The sequence below is a fragment of the Ambystoma mexicanum genome, chromosome 9, assembly GCF_040938575.1.
Source record: "Ambystoma mexicanum isolate Mex_15411 chromosome 9, UKY_AmexF1_1, whole genome shotgun sequence".
Lineage (NCBI taxonomy): Eukaryota > Metazoa > Chordata > Amphibia > Caudata > Ambystomatidae > Ambystoma > Ambystoma mexicanum.
In genome coordinates this window covers 953753832-953773295 of record NC_090931.1, presented here as the reverse complement: position 1 = coordinate 953773295, position 19464 = coordinate 953753832, and the positions used below count along the sequence as shown (strand labels likewise).

At 46.7% G+C, this 19464-nt stretch overlaps 1 protein-coding gene across 9 annotated transcripts in view; it reads right to left on the bottom strand.

Annotated features, from left to right (window-relative positions):
• Positions 1–19464, bottom strand: part of WIPF1 (WAS/WASL interacting protein family member 1) — a 906211-nt gene that overhangs the window by 551757 nt on the left and 334990 nt on the right. For 5 of the 9 annotated variants that reach the window (XM_069616149.1, XM_069616147.1, XM_069616150.1 and 2 more), the window contains one exon: positions 13081–13172. The exons of the other annotated variants lie outside the window; for them this stretch is intronic. The gene's annotated coding sequence lies outside the window, so the exon portion shown is untranslated. The remainder of the gene's footprint in view (positions 1–13080; positions 13173–19464) is intronic. 9 annotated transcript variants of the gene reach the window in all.

The following is a 19464-nucleotide window of genomic DNA, read 5'->3' as shown; positions in this document are numbered from 1 at the left end:
ATTGTCTGTTCAAGACCAGGCATGCATTACAAAAGAGTAGCCACGGTAATACAAGCACTTTGCAGCACCAACCCAATTCGAGCATTACCATTGCATGAGGCACTATTTGCATATGCAGTTAGTTACCATTTTGATTGGTTGGTTACCAGCAATGCAGAACGTGATATTTCACCTGGCATCAGAATTCCTCTTCACACCAGCAGTACCACATGAAGCCCCAGGAGCCATGTTCACCTTACACATTGATGCAGTGAGTATGAAGAAATATACAATAATTGTAACAGGCACAGATGATGAAGGGATGGAATGGAGAACTGTACTATGGATAGACCCCACATTGCCATTGAAAGACATTACCGATGAACAGCTATTTGCGAATTTAGACACAGGTGGGTGAAGTAGTCTTTGAAACTGGCATACCTTGTCATTTGGTCATACAGCACAGCGAAGTCCCACAGACAGGAATGACGGCAACACCGCCACCAATAAGGACTTAGCACAAGGGCCTAGTCGACTCGGGACAAGCAACCCTCATGAGATAGGGCAACTCACCAGCATAGATACGTTCAGTCAAAATCATTACTCAAACCAGGTGCCACACTCTGCAGAGTAAAGCAATACCCATTGTCCAAAAAAGCAGATGAGGGAATCTATGCCACTATCAAAGCATTGCTTAACCAATGCATTATCGTGTTTTCAGACTCACCCTGCAACACAGCTATGTACTCATTGAAGAAAGCAAGGGGTGTGTCATGGAGATTTATCCAGGATCTACAGCCTCAATGACAGTGATATGAAAGGTTATTTATAACGTGCTTAATACCCATAGGTTTCCGAGGGATGAGCTGGGGATCAAAACTGTGTTGCTCTGTGTCGTCTTGGTTCCAAGGCGAGCATGTTGCCCCTGAGCTATCCTCCCAAGACTAGAAGCAGAATATCTGCTAGCACCAAACCCTGCATCGATACTATGCAACATGCCCACGAATGCAGTCTACTTCTCTGTAGTAGACCTTAAAAATGCATTCTTCACCATACTGTTATACCCAGACTCACAATACTTGACAGCGTTATCATATCATGGAAAGAGATTACAACACACTAGGCTGCGCCAGGGGTACTGTGAGTCCCCCAGTGTCTTTAACAGAATACTCCAGATGGACTTGGGTAACATCAACATGGATAGCAAACTATTACAGTATGTAGATGACTTACTAGTATACAGCACCACAGACGAACAGTGCAGAAAAAAGACACGATGCATCTTCTGACACTATTAGCAGAACAAGGATACAAGGTGGACAGAGACAAATTACAGTACTGCCAGAAGAAAGTGGTATACTTGGGTCAGATCCTATCTGGAACAGGAAGAAAGATAAGCCTCGACAGAGCCACAGCAGTGAGAAACATACCACAGCCAAACACAATAAGAAAGATGCAGCATTTACTAGGATTGTGCAATTATTGCCGCAATGGGTGTTTGATTACTCAACAAATGTTAGATCCCTATTGCAGGCACTTAAGGAAGCACAGAAAATCAAGGGTACAATTGTATGTACATAGGAAATGGCAGAAAGATTCAAAGACCTCAAAATAGCAATCAGCAGTGCACCTGTACTAGCAACACCAGATTACAACAAGCAATTCTTCTTATTTTCACAAATGGCCAAATAATGACATCAGTACTGGCACAACGATCATCACAGAAACACAAACCTTTGGCATTCTATAGTGGCCTCCTACACCCAGTAATGCAAGGACACTTCCCAAGTGAACAAGCATTAGCAGCAGCCACATTCACAGTGCAAAGGTCTGCCACAATTGTCATGGGGTGTCCACTCACATTGTGAGTGTGCACACAGTGTACATTGAGCATGCAGCCTTTCCCATTCTTGAGAGAAACAAGTCCATACGCAACACACAGAGCAAGTGGGTACGAGGTGATTCTGACAAATCTAGCCATCACCACAGTAAGATGCCACTCAGTTAACCCTGCAACTTACGTTGCCAGGCCAGTTAGACCAGGAGACAAAGTCCATGATTGTGCAGTATACGAGGGAGAATCAGATGAGTTCAGCAGGATAAGTGAAGACCCCCTTAAAACAGTAGAAATACTCTATGGAGACGGGTCAACGAGCATAGACCAGTAAAGTGGTCAAAGGCACTCAGGTGGGTCAAAGGCCCTCAGGTGCAGCAGTAGTGAAATATGTGAAGGACCAAGAGTAAGAGTTCCAGATAGTCATGCAGCAGAGATTGACCTTACATTATTCAGCACAAGCAGCAGAACTCATAGAAGCATTAGAAATCTCAGCATACGAAGATGTTACCATATGAACGGATTCTGCATACATGACATCTACAGTGCATGCAGGTTTATCAAGATGGAAGAGAAGGGGATATAGAGGAGCAGATGGGTCCCCAGTCCAGCATGTAATTCTGTTAGCAAGACTAATTTAAGCACTGAAAAGGCCCAGTACTATAGCTATCGTAAAGTGCACAGCGCAGTCCACATGATCAGACTTAGTGTCATGGAAAATGCAGCTGTGGATGCAGCTGCAAAACAGACAGCTTATATGCCCTTTCTGGAAGAGCAGTGGAGCCCAACAGAGAGGGTTACCAGAAGCAAACAGTGCGTTATTAAAAGAGAATATAATTGAACATCAACAAAGAGCCCCAGCAGAGGGAAAATATTTATAGGAAACAAGAGGGTGTTCCTTATCGCCCACCAAGATTGTTTGGAGACAAAGCAGCACAGGTAAAGTAGTCATGCCCATACAGATGTTAAACATTGCACCAGAGCAGCCCCATTAACCGACACATGCACCTAAGCAGGACATTGCTGGTGGCATAAGCGAGGACTCATTTGTGCCAAGTCTGGCCAAACACATCACCAAATTTGTGGCCAACTGTACTACGTCACAGGTTTCATCCAAGATACACACCCCGACATTGAAGGGAATATTGCCCACCCCACATTGCCATTCAAGGAACTCAACATAGACAGCATAGATATGGTGAAGCATTGCAACACTTGCAGGTATTTACTAGTGTTAGTTTGCCCATACTCTCGTTGGATAGAGTCAGGGCCCTGTGTCTATGGAGATGCAAAATCTGCTGTAATGTTTTTAGTTAGGGAAGTGTTCCCTAGATGGGGCATCTTTGAGGCATTAAGGTCAGGTAATGCCCCAACTTTGTGAATTAATTCCTGACAGAGTGTGGAGTATTTGTATCCACGCCACTGCGCCACACTGCACCACCCCTTTGCCTATGGGGAAAGGAAATTGGCAAGAATGGAGGCAATAGCCCCGGTGCGCACTAAGTCTGCAAAATTGTGCAAAGTTCATAACCCACCAAAAGAGCTGCACACTGCCACATACACCAGCAAAGTGGTGTAAAAGCAGGAATCGCTGCTGACATCTGTCATCTGTCATCACTGCTGTCATCTGTCACTGGAAACAAGCCCACAGAATGGCTAAAATCCTAAAATGCCCTAAATACAGTTTCCTAATCAGTGGCAATCTTCAAAGTGCTGTTTTGGCGCTAAATTCAGTTATTTTCCCCAGTGAATTATTGTAAGGAAAGTGTGCTGGAATCATGGATCCTCCAGGCAGTCAGAGGAATCCAGGCATCACAGCCCGACAGCTGCCTAAAGGAATTGGCTGTAAAACTGAGCTTAAATCTATTTTCTTTGTCCTGACAAATTTCTAAATCCACTATTTCAAGCATGTTGGTGAAGGGCTAATTCTTTTAAAATGTTTAAATCCTTCATACACTGTGCTATATTTTATATTTGAAATGAAAATACTTTAATGTCCAAGAGCCCAATCTGGGGCCAATCCACATGTGAATTCTGATCTGACAGTGCCTGGCCTGGGAAAACTGACATCTCTGTTGGACACTCCCTTGAGAACAGGAAGGCTAATGGCTGTTAATGGTTCACACATAATCCGAGCAAGCCACTCAATGGGGCTGCATTAGACATTTGGCTGCTGGCTGACCAAAGAACAAAGGACATGCTGAGAATTGGCCTCTGCAAGGAGGAGCAGGATGTGGGGGAGGTTTCTCAGTGAACTTCAAAGGACTGGCCATCTGCTCACTTTGGAAGTAAGAAAAAAAAACCTGGACTGGAATTTTAGTGGAAATTACTTGTTTTGGCCTCAGAACTTTATGACATTTAACATGACGCCAAAATAAGTAGACATGTGACAAATACAAACTTTTAAATCTGAACTCATGATAGACAGTTGAAGATGTGGTAGAAGTTCTTACTACATAAGGAACTAAAGATACACTAAAACACTGATTGTGGCAAAGCTCTTAATGTTGCAAGCTTAAAATTGTATGTACACGATCCACTGATCAGCGCCCAGAGGTGTATCGAATTAGAAATGATTAATCCAAAGTGTTATGCGTAAAATTGATAAAAATCCATAGAATGACTCACAAAGATGGAAATTGAATGTAAATGTAGACAATCAAATGTGACAAATGTGTCTAATTTTATGAGGGTACATAATGGTAGAAATGCACATTTGTGCAAAAGTATGTTTTGGGTAAAAATCCAGGTGGGAGTTCCTAAATCCTGTCATAAGATGACAGCTCTGTTTAGGCTGCCAACCAAAACAAAGCGCACGCCTGTAGCCACTCACAGACATGGGGGCGGTGTTTTGAAGTTCTGCCCATGCCATAAAATGTGTAATGGATAAATATAAGAAGGGCACTACAAATAAGGACTGCTTCCAGAACACATTGCTTCCAGAACACACTGCTTCAAGAACCCATCCAGATGTCCGCGCAGCATTTTATTGCAGAACTTTTCAACTTGTAGCTGACTCCAGAATTCTTTTGAAAGATCCAGATTTCTTTGCAGAATCCAGATTCTCACATTGCAAAATTATTGCTAGCCTGACCCCATTGTAAAAATCCCAAACTTTAAGGGACTTAATTTTAATTCAGCTTGGCTGGCTACCATTAGGCTTGCCCACTGACAACTTGCATCCGGCTATCTACCGTGTCCAGTAACCAGAAGGGGCCCTTCAAAATCCAGTCTGAGGTGCAGTCCAAACTTGACCAGAACCGCGCCGCTGATCCAAATCCCTCCATAGGTGCCTGTTTGGCGGTAGACCTGCCCAATCCAAGGACCAGAACTGACGGTCCAATTTAATTACAAAGGACTGTAAGTATGAATAGGAAGAACAGTGACCCATAATATATCTGCATTGTATGATCCCAATCGCAAACCCATCCCATCTTTATTTCAGAACCATAGTATTGTTAGAACTATCCTTGCGCTGACTTTTCTCCTATCTGTGTTACTAAACCATAACTCCTTATTGATTTGATTAAGAAAAGTAATTCCCAAACCAATCGGAAATTAGAGTATCACGCATGAAGAGTTATGATTGGCCGTGAATAACTGATTCCTGTGTGGCATTCTCTTTTTTGTAGTCCTTAATATAGTATAAGAAAACCTATCTGTCATTTTTAAACCCGAATTTCTGGTTTCCATTTTTTGCGCCTATTTTCGAAAAACACCTATCACTAAAACCTGCATTACTCCCTCAATTTTTAAGATAGAAGTGAAGTTTCAACTCCTACTTGACCTTACATCCTTAGCTATCTCTAGAACCCAAAACCGTGCGATTGACCCATTATATCAATAATCGCATAAGGAAAAGTTTGCCGCAAACTGACATTTTAAAAAGTTTACACGTGTGAATAGATTTAAATTATTTGAAGAAATTGGTTTCTTTTGCTTAAATCATTGCTTTTGTTTGCTTGCATCTGTTCAAAGCGGCTCCCGTAGAAGTTTATAATGATTTAAGCATTTTTTTACCACATTTGGTGTTTTTCTCAGCCAATTTCAAAGCCATTATGACAGTTGAAAAGTCAATTCCGTTTTTCTCTTGTGTTTAAAGGAGGAAGGTGGGAGTGATATTCTGTTTGATCTGTGTTATTCCTGAGTACCTGCACTCTCCTCACATCTATTTAAATTGCCTATTGGTGGGTTGAGGGGTGTTGCAGCGGGAACCCCTAACCACAGTGCTATCTGTTCCAAACCAACCCAAAAGTATCCTTTTCTTTGCAGCATTTGTTTTTGTGCTCATTACTTGATTCTTAGTGCATTAAAGATATTATTCAGTGTTCTGTCACCCGATTGGTGATGGTTGTTACCTATTAAAATATATTGTGATTTAAATTCTAAATACATAAATAAATATTTACCTTTGCAAACTAGCCTGATTTCTGGTTCAGTGTGACCGGTGGGGTGGATCTCAGGAGAAGGGTGTGATATGAGTGGTATATCATTCAGACTATTGAACTTATAGATAAAAATGGTTTCATTTGCGCACTACATGCTGGGCGAGACTTGGGTGTGTGCCAGATTGAAATCACTTACAAGCGGTCACTCGATTAATAGGAATTAGGCACAAGTGTTGCACAGTCTACCACCCACAAGCAAACGGGATAGTAGCGAAACTACCTGCATAAGAAATCAAAAACTCTGCAACACCAAAGAAGATGTCTGCACTGCCTGCTGCGGACCCTATTTAGCTTACGAAATCAGCCCAGCAAGGACCACGACCCACACCCCATGAGGTGGTGACAGGCAGAAGAATGTTTGCCCCAGCAGTACCTTCACAACCAGCGTCAAATGCTCATCGCAGTGCAAACTTGTTAGGAAATTAATTTGATGTGTATCTCAAGGACATGTCAACCTGTGCAAAGTTAATTTCTTCGCAGATAAACAGCATTACAAAAAGAAGGGCCCCAACTGATCAACAAAGCGCAGCAATAGAGGTACCTCCTCAGCTACAATGCAGCCACAAAGTCTATGCAAGGAAGCACTTGCATAAATGGTGTGAGCCCAGGATCACTTGAGTTTACTACGCCAACTGCTGTGAAACCCATAAATCGTAATGTTTGCGTGCACCCTGACCGACCTGCGAAAAAATAGACACAAGCACAGCACCTCACTGCTGATTAACAAAGGTCTGCCAAATCGGAACAAGCCATAAAAGGTGAGTTCATTCACTAACATTACAAACAAACATAAGATGAATAGCAGAACAAGTGCTACAGTTGATATGGAGAAAGCTCAAGAAACGAGATGTAGAAATATGAAAAATGTGTTAATAGTGAATTGTTATCTATTTTTCTCCCTCCTTCCTTCTATCCTCTTTACATGAGCTATTAAGACTGGAGCATATGGGTACTAGGCCAAATGGTACACAAATAGAAAATGTCTTTGCATCTAGGAATAATGTTATGATTAGACATAGAAGACAAGTAAGCACAGTACCAAATGGAGTGCTAGACGATCACCACCCAGATGGCATAAATACGTGATCCAAAACGATGAGCGTTTAGTATAACCCAGGTAAATGAGTCATGTTATATTTGTGGGCATATCCCACTTGCGGTTGGCACCCCCAGACTTTTCTTATCACAGGAAGTGCTGACTTTAGAGGTGCAGTGCTCGTCACATTTAGTAACCTGTTCAATTCAGGGCCAATTTCAGGGACACACAGTGTATATTAGAATGGAGAAAAGGTTAGCAAAATAATGTGAAATAAATGGGAATTCAAGAAGGCACACAGTGTCCAGAAGAAAAAAACTAATGGTAATAGAAGGAGCCGCATTCTGGAATTAGAAATTGGTAAAGGGGAGGAGGCCACCAGGGGTGCGCAGATGCGAGGAGCCTCTGGATAGTTCTCCAGCCTCACGGTTCCTAAAAGTGGTATGAGCCACCACTTGGAACTCCCCAGCCTTAGACAGAGCACTCAATGAGGTGCAGGAACCCTTCTGGCACCCCCTGCCCAAAGAGGGTGAAAATTGGCCCCGGACCTGCGGGGAATCGGCTGCCGTGCACGGCAGCGAAAGTGAAAGTGTAAGCTCCCGTTTGCAGAGGAGCCGCGTGGGAGAAAGGAGAGGCGCCGCAGGCACCCGCCGTGGCTGTGAGGTGACCCGGGTGGTCAGCAAAGGTGTAGAGGAGAGGGGTTGGTGCCCCAAACTCTCCCCGGGACACGTGTGCCTGTGGGTCCCCAGCGCAGAACCTGAATCAGCAGTGCTCTCGTCGGCTGTATACCCTGTGTGAGGAGAGACACGCAGGACAAGACCGAGCTGGGAGAAGCGGATTCACCGCAAAAAAAGCAGGCAACGGGGGGAGCCCCGTCCCCTTCCAGTTGCACCAGAGGTGAGGAGCACTCATGGAGCAATGGGGGAAGCTGGCAGAATATGGCCACGGACAATGAAGTCCGGAAACACCCTGGGGATTCAGGCCCACACTAGGAAACAGAAATCACAGTGACTAATGAAGTTGTAATGGGGAGATGTGTTGCGAGGTGTGACTGGGCACGGTATCAGGTAATAAAATCGTGGCAAAAATGCTGCTGGTAAAAAAAAAAAAAAAGAAATTGCCACGTTAAAGATGCACCCCATTATACCATTTAATGGGAGCGGGGGCTGCGGGGGTGTCCCCCACTCCCCTAAATGGTATAATGGGTCTGGGGGTTGGGAGGGTGTCCCCCGCATCCTTTACATGATTGTGGCGGCAAAACCACTGCATTTTTGCCACGATATTTTGTATACACAGCCATTTTTGCTGCGATTTTAAGACATGGAACCCTGGGGGCAGGACCATGCTCCATGGGCTGCATCCACTTTGGGACTCGCAGAAACTAGGTGCCTTCATACAAGGAGACGTGGGGCAACACGATGTGCCCAGAGACAGTGTCCATGCCTGCAGGGCTGCAGGGAGGGACAGAATACATTATACCTCGCAATCACCGGTTCGAGAGGAGGAGGACCGAGGACCACTGAGCAGAGGCCCACAAGTGTTTGAAAACAACGTAGAAGCTACTGAATACGCCTGGCTATAGGAACTAGACCCCTCAAAGCAGAAGAATATGGGGGAAGGGCCCATCAAGTATTGAGGAGTGAACTACATTGAGAGTCGCTCAGGGGCCCACTAGAACTACTCCCCACTTGTACAGTGCATTGACGGCAAACAAAGACCTGTGTACTACTGGGCCACGGGCAGCTTCAGGCCACAGGGGAGTGCGGAGGTGGGAGCGCTCCCGTACTGAGTCCTCCATCTTTGAAACTGCCTCATGAACCACTGATCGCCCACGACATAGTTGAGGTGCAGGCACTCCTACGCTTGGCTCCCATCTTCAGATCTGCTTCTCCGACCAATGATCGCCAAGGACGCATAGGGGTAAGGACCCCACTATTCACCCGAAGTATCACAAGCGGCAGGCCTGGACACATACCTGCACCAGATCGGGCAGAGGAGATCAGTAGGCTGAGGGAGGGGTGGGCCCCCAGTGCTGGGGCGTATCTGTAACGCTCACCTGGTATCCACGGGGACATCACTCAGCCTGTTCTGACCTCTTATGACCTTGAACCCTTCCCTGGAGTCTACTCGACTGGAGACTGGGCCTTGTTTTCTTGGAAAGTGTGCTCTCCGTCCTGCTTTCAGCGCAGGGGCACGTTGACTGATGCGGGCTTGTTGCTGCCTAGTTACTTCACTAGCAAGAGTCCGACAGGTAAGTATGAGTCTTTTGAACAGTTCTCTAACTTCGTTCCTTTCCTTCCTTAGATGATGTGCGGCGTCCGGGGATGGCGACGTGCTGCTGCGATGAGTAGCACTGAAGGTGAGTGAGAACGCGATGCAACCCTCTCGGATTTGTATTGAACTGAGTTCTTTTTCTGTGTCTTTAGGTGCTGCAACGTTTTCAGCGTGGATGCCGGTTATGAAGAAGAAATGCGGTGAGTAAGCGTGGTATGCAGCGCCTCAAGATGTTTCCACGCTAACCTGGAATGTCTTTTCCCTCTTGCAGATGGATGAGAAGTTCCGGAGACAGAGCTCCCCCAGAGCGGCTGGGATTCAGGTAAGCGTTTGAAGCTTGTAAAGTCTTTAGAAATAAGCGAAGATTTGCTGAATGCTTACTAATGCCTTTTTCTGTTCTTTTCCCTTTTCATTAGGAAGTGGCGTGCCGGGATGGGAATGACACTGCCGAAGATGCCCGCAGAACAGAAGAAGCGATGAATGATGGGCAGAAGCGCCGCAAGGTAAGGCTGTTCCTAACGGTGTTCTTGTTCTTGCAGGAGCTGAGCGCAGAAGAAAGAAGCAGGCCTACTGGAGACCGATTCGAACACGGCGAGTGTCACGCTGCAGGTGCAGAAAACACACAGCATGTTTCTCAGCCTGGGCGTGGCTTAAATAGTCTCTGGGTATCCCAGGTGTCTCTGGGCTGAACCACACCCAAAAGACTAGACCGCACATGGAGTTCTGGGAACCAAAATATGTGGGGGCATCCATCTTGTCCCCATCAATGCACTACAAGTCCAATCCCCAATGTTATGCTATGGGAGTGAGTGAGTCTGGTGCCATAAGCGCCAAGTCTGACTCCAAGTGGGTCTTTTGAGGGATGGAGAGGCCCTTGAGGGCCACGTAGGTGATCTTGGCCTGGCTCCAGCCTGACATCTTGGAGGGCTGGGGACATGAGGGGCAGGAATCATGACAGTATCCCCTCCTCCTGGGTCCCAGAGACAGTGTGCACCCTCCAACCACAAACTGTAGATTTCAGATGGGGAAGGAATGCACCTGCTGATAGAGTACCTCTGTACCAGAGAGGATTTTGAAGACAAGACTTAGGTTGACACCAACAGGAATCCAAGGGGGCAAGAATCCGGCAAAGGGAGATAGTCTGCTGCCCTCCCCCCGACCCTAACCCCTGTGGTGTGGGCCCCCATCATAAGGGCATGTGCCCACCACAGGGTTGTGGAGGACTAGGGCTGTAGGTGGATTAGCTACATCCGAGAGGGCAGTAACCTCCCAAAGGAAAACACAGGCGGAGGGGGCGAATTGAGGGCCACAAACACGACAACAGATCAAAGTGCATGGAAGCACGACAGACGCTGGCTACCGACAAATACAACCCACGCCACCGCCCCCGAGACCCCAGATCAGATTAAAATGACCTCAACCTCAGAGGAGTCGGCAGCAACCAAAAAGGACGTGGCGGCTTTGATGGGAGGAAATAAGGAACATGAGGGCGGACATCGGAAGCAGAGTGGACAAGATTACCCAGAGGATACATAAGATGGAGGAGCGCCTAGAGGAAGTCGAAAATAACCAGACCTCTCTGAATACTCTAGAGACACAAATGGAGCAACGGATATCGGAAATGGAGAGCCGTGAAGAGGAATTACGTCTGAAGATGGATGATATGGAAAATCGAGAAAGGCGGAATAACTCGAGACTCTTCGGGATCAGGGACACGGAGGGGGAGTCGGAACAAGACCTGAGAATAACGCTTCACGAAGTTACAAAGCTGGTGTTCAAGGATGACTCGATTGACGAGGCAAAGATTCACAGGGCCCCAGGACTGTTCTAGCCCGGTTCCATAACTACAGTGACAAGACCAAAATCCTAGAAAAGGCGAAGCAGAAGGGCCCGATAACCTATGGCAGGTAAATCCAAATATCACGAGGGGAAATCTGTCGCACTAGGGAACGCCACTAGGAGCCCATCTCAAAGGCAAAATTAAAATACTCCTAGCTATGAAGGGTGGGATTAGAGGGCAGGCAAGGATACAGTTGTGGGGTTTTAGCTCAGGCTATATAAAGAACGTGTAGAGTTTATATGAATATGTTTTGATTATTCTGAAAATCTGAATGGACTTCACTATAGGGGGTTCTGGTGGGCTCCACTATGCAGTGATCATAGATGGCGCGCTTTGCTATGCAATGATCATAGATGCCGTGCTCCGCTATGCAGTGATCATAGATATACTACTCAGTCTTCTGAGAAAAAACATGTTTCCATGAATTGCTTAGCAACATACTTTGTAGGCTATGGCAGAGTTCTACTCTACTGTATTTGAAGATGCAGGGGAAGCATAAGCATCACGCTTGACAATGCCTGTTTCTATTTCTCTGTTACTTGACACAGCACTGTGCATTATCTACTTGGTAGCCACTCAAGTCATAATTGCAACAATGCCATATTACACCATCCAATAAAAACCACACCTCAGACAGAAGTTGCATAAAAGGAGTGATCTCAATGAATTCAGTGGTACTCATTGGGCCTCATTACGACACCAGTGCCGGTAATCCATTTGCGCCCTATTCCAAGGTCCGCCCACGGGACCCGTAAGGTACGTTTGGTCGGAGCAAACGTACCTTACGGGTCCCGTTAGGGGACCAGGGCGCAAATAACAGCCTTGGCACACGCCGGCCCATTATTTGCGCGCTCCCCATTCCCATTGAGCCCTATTGGGGCTCAAACAGGAATGGGGAATGGTTTGGTAAGTGGGGACTTACCGGTCCCTTCAAGGTCGGAATGGACCGGTAAGTCCCCATCTCACCAAACCGGAGTCGGAACCGTTATGGGGAAGCACACCGCCCGCTTCAACTGCTATCGGCTCCTGCCAATAGACTGATGCGAGTTGGAGCGGCGCTTCGCCTTTCCTTGTGTCTGCAGGTAATGTTTGTAAATCAGGTATTCTCTCCGCCGTACAGCCGCACAGCACAAAACAGCCTCGCCCTTTTCTCCACCTCTGAACCGTTATTGGAGGCAGTCATGGCGCCATGACTGCCTCCAATCTCGGAATGAGGCCCATTGTATTGACCTTGAAGTCATAGTGCTGCGCGACAGGATTCAGACTGTCACCTCCATGTTACTTGCACACATACCGCTGTAGGTGGAGGTCAACACGCTGGGCTTCAGCAAGGGTCTTGTTGTTGGAAGCCCAAACCAAGTTCATGCAAGTATACAGGTGACCCCAACCCATCCCTATCTAGCAAATCACAGTATGTAAACAATGGAAAACAAGGCATCAGTTAACAAAATACTGAGTAGGCCAGCGCAGATCTGATGATGTTCATGGAACGAATGCTTACTGTGGATTGAGGTGCAGAAATAAACACAAATGATACATTGAAAAACACGCTTTACAATAGGTTGACACATGCAACAAATAGGATTGCTAGAGCAAGAGCCTAATAACAGGTTAGGGCTCACACAAATGTGAAGCTTTCATACAAATTCAGTAGGTACATCTTTCTTACCAGCTGTATGTGCCTTTCTTAGAATTGCCAAATCAAGAGTCTACTTTGCGCACAGTCATCAGAACTATCAGGACCATTTGTCACCTGTGTGCCTGAAAGAAATATATATACACACACTAGTTATAATAATATTATTGTGTTTTGTTTAACATTAAAGACGGGCAATGTCGTTACAAAAACAAGCATTGGCAACGCCAACAGTTTGGGCTTTAATGTACGCATGGGAAAGGCACTTGCCAGGCACTGCCACAGTGGTATTAACTGGCCATTGATGGTAAAAGGTGCAAAATGGTGCGAGTACCTGGGAATCTAACAGCAGTGCCTTTCAAACGAGTGCTACTTACACACAAGCCAAAACTGTTGGCTTTGCCAATGATTCTTTTTAACTGGAGTACAGTGAAGGACACATAGTGCTTATAAATCGAGTGACTGAACGCAGACCTGGTTAAGACTTTTTTATTACGCTAGTAGCAACCTCTCAGAAGACTGCTTAGAAAACAATAGAAGGGACTTCGAGTGCAGTTTGATAGTAAGGCTGGATCAAAGAGAGCTCAAAGAATTCCCATGAGCTGGCGTTTCCGCCAGAGAGGTGTAGGGCTGGGTGGGAATGGCCATTGGGATTAGCATGGCCATCGACATTCAATTTGTGAGTATATCACTAAACACCTACAATCTTTTTGTCCCTCCTAATACGCCATCTCTCCATAGTTGTACACAAATGCAATTGTGTTGAGTTATAGATGGTGCTGTCACCAAACAACCCAAATTAAAAAGCAACTGTACCGGTAAGCATAAACTTGCAAGGAAACCTACAACCACTAGTTCAGTTACGAAGTGGAACTTTGACACCAGCCTTGGCAGCTCTAAGACAAACTGTTGGGAAAGAGGTTTACAGATTTCTCGGTGGGGGCGGGGGATCATTACTGAAAGCAGAGCAAGGACAAAGCAGATGGCACTGCCCATGCAGGGGGCACCAGAGGGACAGCTGAGAGCAGGCTGCCCCTCTGTTCCCGCACCACCTCCACTCTCCTGATGGAGGCGGAACGGCGTTCCCCGCCTCCCAGGCTTGGCGAAACCAGCTTGCAGGGGATGGGCAGGGGTGCACTATCAGAAGGAGGGTGCAATCTTACCCGGCTGGTTTTTAGTGCCCTTCAATAGCAGAAGATGATTAGTGGCAAGGGTGAATACGAGAGCTGAGAGGTGTGGGGAAGAAATGAACAAAAGTGAGTAGGAAAACAGGTGTGGTGGCATTGGGGGTCACGGGCCCCCACCAAAGCCTGGCAGAGTTACAGGGCGGTCATAGCCATGGGGGTCTGGGGGGGTCATGCTGCAGATGCTGCCGCACCGACAACCTTACGGACAGGGGGGGGGGGGACTCCTCCACAACTGCAGTGCCCTGGGGGTCACGCTCCATACAGGTGCATGGGAGTGACTGTCCTGGCAGAAAATTAAAACCAGAGGCAGGCTTGACTACTCACTAACAACTACAACCGCAAGTGACTGGGTCCCCCGGAAGGATATTAAAACCAAAGGGATGGTTCACTGGTTTGTTTGAAGCCTGGAAATGGCGAAGGCCAACCCGGAAAGGTGTTTTACACCAGGGCCACTCGGGTCAAGGCTAGGACCGACCATGAGATGACTCCAATGAAGTGATCTGTATGTTTTGCAATCCATAACGAGAGTCTGTGCATTCATTCAGATAAAGGCAAGATGAATATGGTTTTTACGTCTCTGGGGAGGGAGCTGAGTAGGGGATAGCCCCAATATGTGTTCCTGAGTCTTCCTTTACATTGTTTGCTTGTTTGTCCTCTTGACTCCTCGGCTTTTGGAAGTGAAAAGGTGGGTTTATGGGTCAGTGAGTGGGCAGAGAGCAGCAGCTGTTAGGTTGGCAGGCCATGTTTTACAGTTGGACGTTTTGTGGGTTTATCCTGGATACCTTACGTTTTATTTGTTTTCTCAAAGCAGTGGCTATTCTTTATACTATGTCTCTAACAGCTGCTATAAGCCTAGCCTTGGACACCTTATTAGCAGCACTCACCAGACTTAATTGCCACTGCCAATTTAGGTACTAGGTTTTTGCCACCCAGAATGTACGGGGGATAGCTCCCCGAGTCCATACCACTACCCCCTACTGGGCACATAAGCACCAGATATTTTGCATTAGTAGCCTCATTACTGCACAGGTAGAGACCATACCTAATCCTGGTTGTGCCTTCTGTTACAGGGCATAATTGAAGCCCAACCATCATCCAAAGGACTGATCGCTCATCACCACCCTACTCCACTTGGGGCATCTATTCCATACCACCTGGTAAGATCCCAGACTGTATTCTTTCAGTATAAATACGTGTTACTGCAGCAACCAACCATCTAACCACCTTGCTCTCTTGCCCGTGCTATCCCTCCTCTTCTTTTGCCTCCCCACTTTTTATTATGGAACTGTTCAGAATTGATGTTGTGTATGTATCTTCAATGTGCTGTGAGCACTCATCTACTTACCTTCTATGCTGGAACAAATTCTGTCACATTTTTATTATATCACTCACCTGGAATTGAAACACACGCACCATGTCACAATTCTCACCTACACATTTCACGTGCACATGTGTGGCACCTTGGCAATTATGTATCAACCTCGATAAAGACCTAGGCGGTCGAAACACGTGTCGGCTGACCACAATTGGGACTGAGTCCACGTGAAACAATGGATAAATAAATAAATAATTGCACGAAAGAAAGACTTTTTCTACTTTTTAACAAAAAGTGTGGTAAAACCACTGTTTTGAGAAAACAAATAAAACGTAAGGTATCCAGGATAAACCCCCAAAATGTCTAACAAAGGAGGTGTGGGCTTCACCGCAACCCCATCCTGTGACCTAGCGGAAAAATCAAAATAGGGCACCTCAATAATCGTCGGAGTTTAGCAAGGACAGTTCCATACCTAGGGCCCAATCAAGAATACATGTTTTACAGTTGCCTCCACGCCAGTGGGCTTTACGTGAACAGGGCGGTGGTGGTGGTGATCAGCAAGCAGCAGCCGCTCGTCACCTGCCGGCTGCCTAGTGAGCTGTGGTGAAGTGGCAGGGCAGGGTGATAAGAGTTGGAGTGTTTAGCGAGTGCCTGATGTGTGATGCTCGTTGACTGGAGACAGGGAAGCGTGAGTGCTTGTGTCCATATCCCCCATCGTGTGGATTGCATTGTAATGTGTGCAACTTCCGTGCAGGGGCATCCAGTCTTTTATATTTTGAATCTACAGCGAACCCTAAAACATTACGCAGCGGAATGGATTGGCTCACGACGCGTTTCCTTTGCGTTTAGCCAAGCAGTGACTACTTCACAGCTCACGCTGTTCTCGGCGTTGCCATGTGTTTGTAAACACTTCTGTGACCAAGAGATCCTTGCTCTGAAACGCATGTCATCCCACAATTTGGGATTGCTGCCTTTGAGTCATGCAGCAAAAAATGTTAAAACAAAAAAACTCAAGACGCACATCTTATGCTTCGTAGCGGCGAATCTTGGTAGAAATGTTTGACAATGTTTTCATGCTTCCTTTTAAATCGACCGGTTTTCACCTGCACTGCACCAGTTTCCTAATTCTCTTCCCAGCGTGATGGGCCATAACAGGGTAGCAGTGTTGCTGAAACGATTATACCAAGTGAGCTCTTCAGAGGTCCGATTCTCCCGTGTAAAGGCAGCCTCGCTGTGAGTTGCAGGACACACCCGTGATTCAAGGGCCATTTGGCAGCCATTCGTCACTGGCTGCCACTCACTACACAGGATTGCCGGTGGTGTCACGCTCTTCCCTGGGGGACCCGGAGAAGAGTAGGAAACCCGGAGCCTCAGGGCTAATCCCCGAGACTAGCAGGTTTCTGGGTGGAGACTAGCCCCTCTTAGGGTGGGAGAGGAAGGATTTTAGAACCATCCCCAAATTAGGAAGGGTGTGATGCAGTATTATCGTAGTTTCACATCCCGGGTGCCAAAGAAGAGACCCTCTCTTTCCCTTAGGGGAGTGGCTGGGACATTTGAAACCCCCCCAGACCTGAAGCTGGTTTCAGCTGGCCTGGGGGGACCGGCATTTCCGTTTCCGGCCTCCCCTCCCAGGAGTGGAGGCGGAAATGAATCAGGTGGCCAGAGGGGAGCCCACTATGCCAGCTGCCCCGCTAGCACCCCCTAGCGTGAGCTGGGTCCACTGCAGAGTCAATTCTTTATACCAGTAGGGTTCAGGCCTGGATGTTGGTCAGTGCAGACTGTCTGCTCAGGATGCATGGATGCCAGCAGGGCCGGCCTGCGGGCTGGGCGAGCCGTGCGACTGCCCAGGGCACCATTTGCCCCCGCCACACCAGCTCGGGGGACTCTTTCAAGGGATCCCCTGAGCTGGCTTACTGGGAGAAGGTGTGGCAGGCATCCTATTGTTATTAAAATGCGCCCGCAGTGGCAGGGCACATTTAATAATGTTGAGGTGGAGCCACGTACCCCCACTCAAAGTTCGGCCCTCATGATGCCTATATGTTGGGAGTCAGAGTGTGAGATGTGTGCAGTGCAGCGCCAGTGAGAGTACCTGTACCAAAAAGAATCCTGGAAGTAAGATACCCATTGAGAAAGCCATACATGCACTCCCGACAATATGATGGCCATTTGAATGAAATCCCGGAAGAAGTGTGAAAAACTGGCAAAAGAGAAGATTGATGACGCCATGCGAAGCAGAGCTGACGTATCCAGAAAGGAGACAAGAGGATGCAGAATATATGAAGCATTCTATGAAGATTTAAGGAGGAGGCTTAAATATGAACAACATTTCGGGCTCGAGATGAAGATGCTCATGCTACAGAAACAATGAAGAAAACGCCAAGAAATTTTACAATTGTACAGACGCCGTAACGCAAGTAGACAAAGTATTCTTAAAGGCTGGCTTTGTAGTGAATAGATTGCAGCAATGTACCAATGTACATACATAGGAATGGATAGACTATGGATGTTCCACCAATGCACGATTAGCAGAGTTTGGCCCCAGTAAATAGACAGGCTTTTTTAGTGTGGCGCAGTTGGAAAACGACTTAATACCGGAGGTAGATTCAAGAAGGGCTTGGCTGGCCCAGCACCAGAAAGTCAAGGCCACTGTGAGTTTGGATGTTCGTTCAGAAGCTACAAAACGTGTGAAAAGAACAAACTCCTGTTTGAAGTGAGGAGCGAGAACATTGAAGACATCAGAGGTTCATCATTTAATAGTATTTCAAATACCGAAAAGCTCTGAAACATGATCTCTAGTCACACGAATGGATGAAAATAGATACTGAGTTGGGCTGTATCGAAACCAAGGGACACAGTATGCCTCTATTCCCTTTTATTCTCAGGCGCAAAGAACATTTCCAAGGCCAATGTTCTAGGGGCTAATTGACTGACAGACCGCAAGAGTGATGATAGACGACAGGCTAATGAAATGTGAAGCTATGGCTATGACCAGCGCACCAGTACCTGGGTGCCAGCCTGTGTGCTGCAAGCGTGTGTGGAATAGTACAGACGGGCGCAAGGGTGCCAACCAATTGCAGAGGGACACGTAACAGAGAGCCCTATAGTTTGTGTAACCAATGGGACGTTGTGTATTTTATGATGTTCGTAGTGACTTGCACTAGAGGAGGGCTTAGTTGCCCCACCTGATGGTAGAGACCCAATCACCTTCCCAACAAGCATGGAACATATACCTAGATGTTCCCGTTAAGCAAATCACTTTTCCAAGTAGGTTTTTGTAGTTTGTAACGTAGATTGACGTCAATGATGACACGTTATTAAGTATAAATGTGTTTTTTATGAAATTCGTTGAGTGAGAAGTTTGAGCGGATGTTCGTTGATATTCGTTGTAACTCCCCGTTTTAGATAATTGATATTAAAACAGACGTACTTTGCCAACTTCCTGAGTCAATCCGTTTATTGATATTGGAGTATATTCTGCATCTCCATCCATCTCAAAGTATTGCTACCTCGTCCTTGAGATGATTACCTCCCTGCTTCGACACAGGAGCGAGGTGGTTTTCATTAGAATAGGCGTGAGCGCCCTATTCCAGTGATTAACTTCCTGCTCAGGCGCCGGAGCGGGGAGTTAAGAAAACAAATCTCACCCCTCCTCCCATGCATTGACCACGGGGGCGTGGCGGGGGCACCACTCTTTTTCGTCAACCGCCCAGGGGGCTGCCGCCGCCAAGGCCGACACTGGGTGCCAGTGAGGCATTTATAGATGAGGCTGATTATTTCAAATGTCCCCCAGGGAGGCAAGCAGGGAGGATGGGGAACACATGCCACACAGGGGCAGAGCCAGCCTCAAAATTTTGGGGGGGCAGGAAGCAGTTTTGAAAACTGATAGTGAGACATGACATTAAACCTATTGCGCTA